The sequence below is a fragment of the Macaca nemestrina genome, chromosome 5 (genome assembly GCF_043159975.1).
Source record: "Macaca nemestrina isolate mMacNem1 chromosome 5, mMacNem.hap1, whole genome shotgun sequence".
Taxonomy (NCBI): domain Eukaryota; kingdom Metazoa; phylum Chordata; class Mammalia; order Primates; family Cercopithecidae; genus Macaca; species Macaca nemestrina.
In genome coordinates, this window is record NC_092129.1 from 32,585,544 (window position 1) to 32,595,717 (window position 10,174).

Consider the following 10,174-nt stretch of genomic DNA (forward strand, 5'->3'; position numbering starts at 1 on the left):
AGGACTGTGTGTTTGCTAGAACTTAATTGGAAGAAAATATTGCTCCTAAACTCCTTAGCAAACAGCGCATAAAATGGTGGAGGCCAAGTCTTATACAGGTTGAAAATTTATCTGATATGCTTGGGACAAAAAGTGTTTCAGATTCTTTTCAGATTTGGGAATATTTCCATATACATAATAAAATATTTGGGGATGGGGTCCAAGTTTAAAAACAAAGTTTATTTGTGTTTTATAGACACCTTACACACATAACCTGAATGTAATTTTATACAATATTTTTAATAATTTTGTGCATGAAACAAAGTCTTGACTGAGTTTTGTCTGCAGCGTGAAGCTAGACGTGTAATTTTCCACTGTTTTGTCATGTTGGTGCTCAAAAAGTTTCAGATTTTGGAGCATTGTGGATTTTTGGATTTCCAGATCAGAAATGCTCAACCTGTATAGCTCTCCTGGAAAGGCATGTCTATGAAGATACTAAGAAAAACATAGATTTTTTTTTCTTGCCACTTTGTAAATTCCTAAGGGATGAATTCATTATGAAACATAGTCATGTGTCACTTAATGAAGAGATATGTTCTGAGAAATGCAGCCTCAGGTAATTTCATTGTTGTGTGAATCACAGAGTGTGCTTACACAAACCTAGGTGTGTACTTTTACTACACACCTAGGCCATCAGGTACAGCCTGTTGCTCCTAGGCTACAAACCTGTATAGTGCGTTACTGTCTGAATGCTGTAGGCAACTGTAACACAGTGGTATTTGTGTGTCTAGACATATCCAAACATAGAAAAAAGCACAGTATAAACATGGTATTATAATCTTAAGGGACTACCATCACATATGTAGTCCATTGTTGACCAAAACATTAATATAAGGAATGAAAGGAACTTTCAAATGTATGTAAATGCCATTTGCCTCCTTTGTTCCCACTATAGTAAAGTTACATACTTTTCTACAGTAGAGCCAGGAGGTAACTATATAATCTTCATTAAGTTCTCTTTTGTTTGAAACAAAGTAATATTACAGATAATGTGCCAAGTAAAATATTTTATGTGTACATGCTATGGTTATCACAAGAGTAATTGAATAGAAACACACTTTGACCTGATTTTATATGTTACTAGTGAATCTGGAAAGCTGCTAATTATTGATATTGAACCTTTTTTAGAATCAAGTTTATATAATTTTAATCTTATACAGACTGAGGTCCCACTGTAACTGTTCTTCATTGATGACCCATTTTTGTCCTATTTTTAGTAAATTTACTTTTAAAAGAACCACAGAAAACACTTTTGAAGCTTTTACTGGGGTGTGGAAGGAGGTTTATCATACTTCCCCTTTGGAAAAAAACAAAATTGAAAACAGACATAAAAGCAAAACGATTACAGTATAGTATCATTTTGTTGTTGTTTGTTTGTTTGGGTACAACTACGCTAAAGGACATACATGTAATCATGGGCTAAAGACCATATGTGTAATCATGGGCTAAAATTGGAGCTTCCAACCACTATCCCCTAAGTTTGTGGCTTGGTATGGACAGCAGAAAGAGATGAAGTTCCAGATTCTACACTTAGGAACATTCACAGACTTCACAGGCCTTTTTCGGGCCTATTGCTATTGGGCCCTGATTTGGTCATGCTTACTAGGTAAAGGCAGGGCAAATAAAGATGATGGGCTCTATACTCTGCTTGGGGCAGGAGGGAGTTAGGGGTGGGGAGAGAGAGGGTCAGAGAGAAAGAGAGAATAGAGAGAGAGAGAGAGAGAGAGAGAGAGAGAGAGAGAGAGAGAAACTTGAGCTACACATAAACCTTTATAGCAATTGTGCCAGAAAAGAAACTTCTCAGGTAGAAGCACATGAGAAAACAGAATGAGCAGCTGGGTGCAGTGGCTCATGCCTGTAATCCCAGCACTTTGGGAGGCCAAGGTGGGTGGATCACCAGAGGTCAGGAGTTCAAGACCAGTCGCCCAACATGGTGAAACCACATCTCTACTAAAATTACAAAAATTAGCTAGGTGTGGTGGCACATGCCTGTAATCCCAGCTACTCAGGAGGCTGAGGCAGGAGAATTGTTTGAACCTAGGAGGCAGAGGTTGCAGTGAGCTGAGATTGTGCCACTGCACTCCAGCCTGGGTGACAGAGCAACACACCATCTCAAAAGTAATAATAAAAGAAAAAAGAATGAGCAAATTTGGTTTTTCCCCTTAAAACTAGATGTCAGAACTTTCTAATTTTTGGGTAATGCAAGTCTACCCAAAGTTATAAAATTAGCCCTATATTTGTTTAACTAAAAATATGATTTTATGTTATAAAATCTAGAGAGTTAGAAAAAATTTAATTTTTTAATATTATAATTAAATACCTCTATAAAAATTAAACCTAGAGAATGAGTTAGAAATAATTATATAGATATGTATATATATGCATATATACACATATATATTTATAATAAAATACTTATATTGAAAACAATTATGGTTATATTACAATAAAAAATCACTGCCTACCCAGTCCCCACCACTGTCCTCCATCAAACCCCAATGTCTGTTTGTGGTTCCTCCTATCATGGCAGAGAGGCAACTGGAATTCTGCCTGGGATAAGGTGAAGACAATTAATGGTACCTTCCTATCTCAACCTCTGTTCACTGCAGTGGTTGATACAGAGGTCCTTCCGCCTGGCTTAAGAGGGGTATGATCAAAGCTAGAACTGTATCCTCTCTGTGGGAAACTTAAATATTGAGTACAGTAAGACAAAGAGAGTAAGAAAAATGAAATGGATAGAATTTATTCATTTCAGTGGCTGACAATGATCAGACAAAATAGTGAATTACTGCTTGCTGTGCTGTTAGATTCTAAATTTCATACTTCCACATGCTGGCAGAGCCAGTGAACTCTCTAATATCCATAAAATAAATTTCCTTTTGCTTAAGCCAGAGTCGGTTTCCGTTGCTTGCAGCCAAGGACCTCAAATAATGTACTACCAGGGAATTATTTCTTATTGCTTTGAGTCATAGGATAAGCTATTAGGCTGGTTCAAAAGTTATTGTAGTTTTTAAAACACATTGACAGTAATGGCAAAACCGCAATTACTTTTGCACCAACCTAATAGAAACTATTATATTAAGGGACAGTACACTTAGGCTCAAGTCCACTGAGAAGCATCAGAAACCTCAAGACAAGGACTAGAATCAAAGAGTTTGCTTCTGCAAAAGCATTGATGTTAAAATTTAGTATATAGGGTCTAGAAAAAGAGAATGGAGAAAAACAAACTAAAAAAGTTTTTAAGAGTTGTATTTCCACAGAAAACTAAGCTTGACAAAGTACTGGATTTTCAGTTGCTAAGGTCTTCCCAAGTCTCACAAACTATAAGAGAAAGATTATAAAATGGGTTGGTCTTCAACACTATCTGAGATGTAGTTGGAAGTCAAAGAGAGCAGAATGGAGTCAGTCCCCCAGTTACATTTTGGGTCTGTAGGCAGGCAATAAGTGCTTCTAGTACCAACTTCTATATCAGTTAGGATCCTTTGGTTGCAAGCAACATAAACCAACAATAATTAAAGAAATATGGGGAATTTATTGGAAGAATAAGATATACAGAATTGATAGGATGCTGAAAACAGGACAGGAACCAGGGCAGTAGAATCTGGAATGTGTGAGTACTGAACCTAGTCTTTCACATTAACTCCAAAATCAGCAGTGAGAAGTGCTTCCCTGTGTCAAAGTTCCTCTTTATGACCTTTGTTTTAGGTACTTTTAATCTATCTGCCCAGCTCCTAGTCATGAGAATTCTCCTTCTCTTGGAGTAATCAGCAGGGATGTCCCTTTCAGCCACATTTATATCATCTGATCACTTTCAAGACCATGGTTAGTTGAATAGAGACCAACACCTGAAACAAGCTGGGCCAATCACATTCTCTTTCCCAGGAATTTAGAATTTGAACTAAAAGATATACTGGAAATCATCAATTGTGTCATTAAAGATAAAACTAGCCACAAATTCCTGCTTCTGAGGAAGCTGCTACTTTCCCTGACTTCCTCATTCTAAGAGTCTAGTGGTTCAGCATTTCCTTGGATTCCATGAGATATTATAATAGGTTTCTAATACATTTCTCCTTTCTACTACTTACATTTGCATGTGTCAGCTTATTTCACTCTTACTTGAGAGACCCCTAATCAATACACTAGTGAAAGTCCTCATTGCAAGGATAAGTATTGATTTTTGAGAATCATGTACAATTAAAGTAAATTTGAAAGCCATTTGTCTTTAGGTATATTCTTGGATAGGTCCTAATCCCAGCATAGAGAGTGGCCCGTTAATAACTAAACACTGAAGGCTCCAAGGCACAGACTTGCAACATTAAAAATAAACAAACCCAGGTATAACGCATGCCTGCAATTAGCATTCTAATCCTAAAGAAAGATAATTTAAGGATTATCAACTTGACCCTGCCGGTAACTAATATTTTTCAGAGAAATTTTCTTCTAGACTAGGTCTTTATAACTGACCATTTAAAGCAAGAAAACCCTGAGAGTATATACATAATTAGTGATAACCGTGGCCCATAAAATCTTATGCAAGAGGTATTATCCCACAAAGAGCTGTACCTTTGATCAGAGAGGCTGAAGTTAATGATCATTATCTGCGTAAGAGCATTGGAGCATCCCAGGTGTTTTCCTCCTCTCCTGTAGAAAATAAGGAATCCAGGAAGAGCCTCTCACCCCCACCCACCAGCCAAAGAGACTGATGTAAATATAAATCTCGTAAATGTAAGTATAAACCTTGAGTCTGCAGAACACTTTATTTGTGAACCTGTTGTGTCTACAAAGTGGGTGGAGCTTCTAAATTTTGATGTGGTTAAACCCATATTGTACCAGATTCAGTATTTCCTGCTGTGCTAGCTGGAAATAACAGCAACCAGTTCCAGTTAGATTAACCTAAAGATTAAAATTATTACAAAGAGCTTCTGCACAGCAAAAGAAACTATCATCAGAGTGAACAGGCAACCTACAGAATGGGAGAAAATTTTGGCAATCTACTCATCAGACAAAGGGCTAATATCCAGAACCTACAAAGAACTCAAATTTACAAGAAAAAAAAAACAACCCCATCAAAAAGTGGGCAAAGGATATGAACAGACATTTCTCAAAAGAAGACATTCATACAGCCAACAGACGCATGAAAAAATGCTCATCATCACTGGCCATCAGAGAAATGCAAATCAAAACTACAATGAGATACCATCTCACACCAGTTAGAATGGCAATTATTAAAAAGTCAGGAAACAACAGGTGCTGGAGAGGATGTGGAGAAATAGGAACACTTCTACACTGTTGGTTGGATTGTAAACTAGTTCAACCATTATGGAAAACAGTATGGCGATTCCTCAAGGATCTAGAACTAGAAGTACCATATGACCCAGTCATCCCATTACTGGGTATATACTCAAAGGATTATAAATCATGCTGCTATAAAGACACATGCACACGTATGTTTATTGCAGCACTATTCACAATAGCAAAGACTTGGAATCAACCCAAATGTCCATCAGTGACAGACTGGACTAAGAAAATGTGGCACATATACACCATGGAACACTATGCAGCCATAAAAAAGGATGAGTTTGTGTCCTTTGTAGGGACATGGATGCAGCTGGAAACCATCATTCTTAGCAAACTGTCGCAAGAACAGAAAACCAAACACCGCATGTTCTCACTCATAGGTGGGAACTGAACAATGAGATCACTTGGATTCGGGAAGGGGAACATCACACGCCGGGGCCTATCACGAGGAGGGGGGAGGGGGGAGGGATTGCATTAGGAGTTATACCTGATGTAAATGACGAGTTGATGGGTGCTGACGAGTTGATAAGTGCAGCACACCAACATGGCACAAGTATACATATGTAACAAACCTGCATATTATGCATATGTACCCTAGAACTTAAAGTATAATAATAATTAAAAAAAAGATTATCAGACAATTAAAAAAATAAGAGAGAGTTCAGAATAGGTTAAAGGCAAGTATGCTGTTGTGGATCAGGTAAAAACTGGAACCACAAATTGAAAGCCTTCTGGAACTTGAAGTATGCTGTCTCCATCTTTCTTTTTTGTTTTCTCTGTGTGTCATGAAAGAGCCTAAGTAGCTCACGCACGTTCACTTAACTAGCTTGTAATAGAGCTGAAACTGAAATCCAAACCTTTGGACTTTAGTGTTGAGCAATTTCTACTTTCCTTTACTCTCCTCCTTGGGGGCAACTATATAAAATCAGCTATGCAAATCTAACTCCTTCCATGTTTTACTAAATGGTAAATTGCTCCAAATAAATAGGTACTAAATAAGGTTGATGAGTAGCTGCACGAAAGCTCACCAATTCCATTATCCCTCCTGTCTGCTTGTTTTACAACATGATATGTTGTAGTAGGTAGAGTCCTAGACGATGAAGCCATATAGTCCCAGCTCTGCACCTCACTAGGCAGAGCTTCAGCAAGTCATTTAAACTCTCCAAGTTAGAATATTGTGCTAAGATAAATAAAGCAGGCACAGAAAAACAAATACTGCATGATCTCATTCATATGTGGAATCTAGAAAAATTGCTTTCAGAATTAGAGGGTAGAAGATGCTTCCCAGAGTTATGGGTGGCTAAAAGGCAGCAGGGATGGGGTTGGTCAAAAGATATATAATTACAGTTAAGTAGGAGGAATATTTTAAAATGTGTCCGGAATAGGCAAATTTATAGAGGTAAGAAGTAGATAAGTGATTGCCTGGGGTGAGTGTGTAGGATGGGGTAGGGAGAAGAGGATAGATGGGGAGGGAGGGATCACTACTAATGGTTATGGTGTTTCTTTTTCCTGTGATGAAAATGTTCTCAAATTGATCATGGTGATGCTTGCACAGCTCTGCGAACATAAGAAGAATCATTGATTATACACTTTAGATGGATGAATTGTGTGATACATGAATTATGTCTCAATAAAGCTGTTTTTCAAAAGAATAAAACAATACTAATAAATTCTCCAAGTCTTGGCTTTCTCATCTTTCAAAAAAAAGATAGTAATTGTTTGTCCCCCAGGGGAGATACAATTTACGAATGAAAATTTATAAATGCTTATGAATGCTGTGAGAGTTAAATGAGATAGCATACATCCAAAGTGCACCAGTCCATGGTAAACCTTTGCAGGGTAGTAGCTATCAGTATCACTATTCTCATGTCAGTTCTCTAAACAACTCTGCCATCCCATCTCCAGTTCAAAACACATACACTACAGCTTTGAGGATTCTCAAAGCAGGGATCTTTATATTGATAAAAACAATCTTTTACTGTTTTTGTGGAGGACGAGGTGAGGTAAACAGACAAATTGACATTCATTTTGCCTTAATCCAAGTGTCAAAGTCTGGCTTCCCAAAGAGAATGGCCAGTATTCTGGGGGCAGCTGTCAAATCTTCCCAATTTACACAGATGCAACAGCACCTGCTGAATTAACCTATGGCATTTACCAAAGCCAACCCCTGCCAAAAACAAATCTCTCTCCTCCTGATATACTGAATAAGAGACAGGGATGCATTAAACATTTACGAAGACACTTCAAGAGAGTCTCAGGTAACAGGAAGTGTTCTGAGATTGATTTGCCACGCTTTGAGTGCACAGAAGACAGAGGGAGACACACAGGGAATGTTCCTGAGACTTTTTCTTTTCAATCATCCTCCTCTGTGACTTCTACCCTATAATTTATTTTTAAAGAGGCATCATAGTTTTCTGGGTGCCATAACAAAATCTAAAATAAATGTTTTCACCTAGATAAGCACTATTAAAAGGAAAGGATACTGAATTCATTTGAATACATTTGCGGAAGATTGATTTTCCCAAGGGAATGTACCTATCCTATTTCTTTAATTATTCTTGAAGTTTTGCCTATCAACTGACAATTTCTTACAGAAAGGAAGCAAAACAGCCTGGCTTTCCTGACACCAAAGAATTATAATAATACTAGAATAAAAACGGGTTTGTCACTTTCCTTATCTCTTCTAATGTCTGAGTTACTGGGAGTCAGAAATGTAATAACCCCATCCCAGTAACACAGTTATTCAGAATATGTTCAATTGAAAAGTAAATTCAAAGTCAAATTTCTCTAGTTTTTGAAGATCAGTATACTCATTCCTAACTACAAGCACCCAGTATGATTAGTTATACAACATTAGAGAAAATGTGGTCATACTCACTTTACTTTTTCAACTGATCATCACTTGATTAGAGAGAAGCCCGTTTTGTTTCATATGACTTAGTCTCAGCAACAAAACTGTTTACTTAAGCATAGGAAGGCCAACCTTTGTACTCAAAGAGAACTGAGAAGTTTAAACAGCCCATGATCTTCATTGTTTTGGCTTCTGCTGTAAAGCGTCACTGTGAAAAATTGGTCCTGATCCCAGCAATCGATGCTTTCCCACTGCACAGGGATGGCCTGGCGTTATCGTGCCATTGTGGCTGCTAAGGGCAGGGTTCCTTATCAATGTATAATGGCCAGAACAAGCCCTCCCCAACCCTGCACTAAGGGCAGGCCCCCAGTCCCAAATCGTTTTCCCATCTTATTCCAGTTTCTCTATGGGAGCTGTGGTTTCTTTCTGTGGTTGAATACGGTTCAGCTCTTCCTGAACCTGGTCCTCCCCCAAAATAATTAACTGTTGGAGAGTGGTGGTCGTTGGACAACATTGTGAATATAAAATACCACTGAATTGTACATTTAAATGGGAAATGTTATGCTATCTATACTTTACTACAGAAATTATCTCTAATGTGTATTCCCAGGTAGCAGAGAGCTTGTCTTCTCAGAGGACCCTGAGCTGCCCTTTTCAGAAGCTCCACCACCTCTGTATCTTTGCATGCTAACAAAGACTTTTTTTTTTTTTTGAGATGGAGTCTTGCTCTGTTGCCCAGGCTGAAGTGCAGTGGCGCGATCTTGGCTCACTGCATAGGAAGGCCATAGGAAGCATAGGAACCTCTACCTCCCAGGTTCAGGCAACTCTCCAGCCCAGCCTCCCGAGTAGCTGAGATTATAGGTATGCGTCAACACGCCCAGCTAAGTTTTGTATTTTTAGTAGGGACAGGGTTTTGACATGTTGGCCAGGCTCATCTTGAACTCCTGACCTTAGGTGATCCGCCCACCTCAGCCTCCCAAAGTGCCAGGATTACAGGCATGAGCCACCATGCCTGGCCAACAAAGACTTCTAGTGCTAATCACAGATGTACCAAATGAAATTGTCCCTTTATGCCCTTTCCCTTCTCCGTCAAGGGATGAAATATAATTTTCCTCTCCTTGAATCTATGTAGACTTATGACACACTTGACATCAATCAAATGTAGCAGATATGATGCTAGACAACTTCTGAGGCTCAATGATTACAAGCAATTAATTCATCTTCTTTCTCACTTGCTTGAACTCCCACATTGGATCTCTGAACTGCAATTGCAGCAGTTCAACTGCCCTGCAGTCACCACGCTGCAAGAAAGCCCAGACTAAAGCACACAAGGAGACCAATAGAGAAACACTAAGACTGCATGAAGAGCCAGAGAGTGGTGCAGCCCTCTGTTCCAGCTTCTGTCGCCGTCTGACTGCAACTTAGGAAACCCACAGCTAGAACTACATAGTCAAATTCTTCCCCAATTCCAGACTGGCTGAAACCATGAGGTAATAAAATAATTATTATTGTTTTGGATGCATAAATTGTTATGCAGATATAGATAACTGGAACTGAAAGTGGAGTGCCATAATATATATCAGAAATATGTGACTTTGGGTTTGGGATCAGGCAAAAGCTGGAAGAACCCTGTGAACTATTAACAAAAGCCTAAAGGGCCTGGAGAAAAACTTAACGGAATTTTAAAAGGTCTCAAGGAGGCTGTCAATCAAAACCCGGAGGAAAGTGAGAACATTATCAGAAGGTTAAGGAAAAGATATCCTTTCATGCAGTGACAGAAACCTAAGCATAACTGTCATCTGAGGTAACATGGAAAATAGAAAATGTATGTAATGAACTGGGTGATCTATCTAAGGAGATTTCCAGGCAATGTTGAGATGCCTGCCTAGTTTCTTCCAGCCACTTATAATAAAATGAAGAGAAAGACATGAACTAAAAAACAAATTATTCAGAGTTTGAATTGAAATTTGAATAATTTGCAAAGAT

The 10,174-nt window shown here is 38.4% G+C and overlaps 1 protein-coding gene across 8 annotated transcripts in view; it reads right to left on the reverse strand.

The window, feature by feature from the left end:
• The window catches only part of LOC105465581 (thymocyte selection associated), a 235,823-nt gene extending 227,586 nt beyond the window's left edge, over positions 1-8,237 (reverse strand). For 3 of the 8 annotated variants that reach the window (XM_071096421.1, XM_071096422.1, XM_011714062.3), the window contains exon 1: positions 4,603-4,773. The gene's annotated coding sequence lies outside the window, so the exon portion shown is untranslated. Of the gene's footprint in view, positions 1-4,602; positions 4,774-8,215 lie in introns of those variants that run through there. The other 5 variants (XR_011623350.1, XM_011714060.3, XM_011714064.3 and 2 more) reach the window with 3 other exon arrangements.
• Between the last annotated feature and the right edge of the window lie 1,937 nt (positions 8,238-10,174).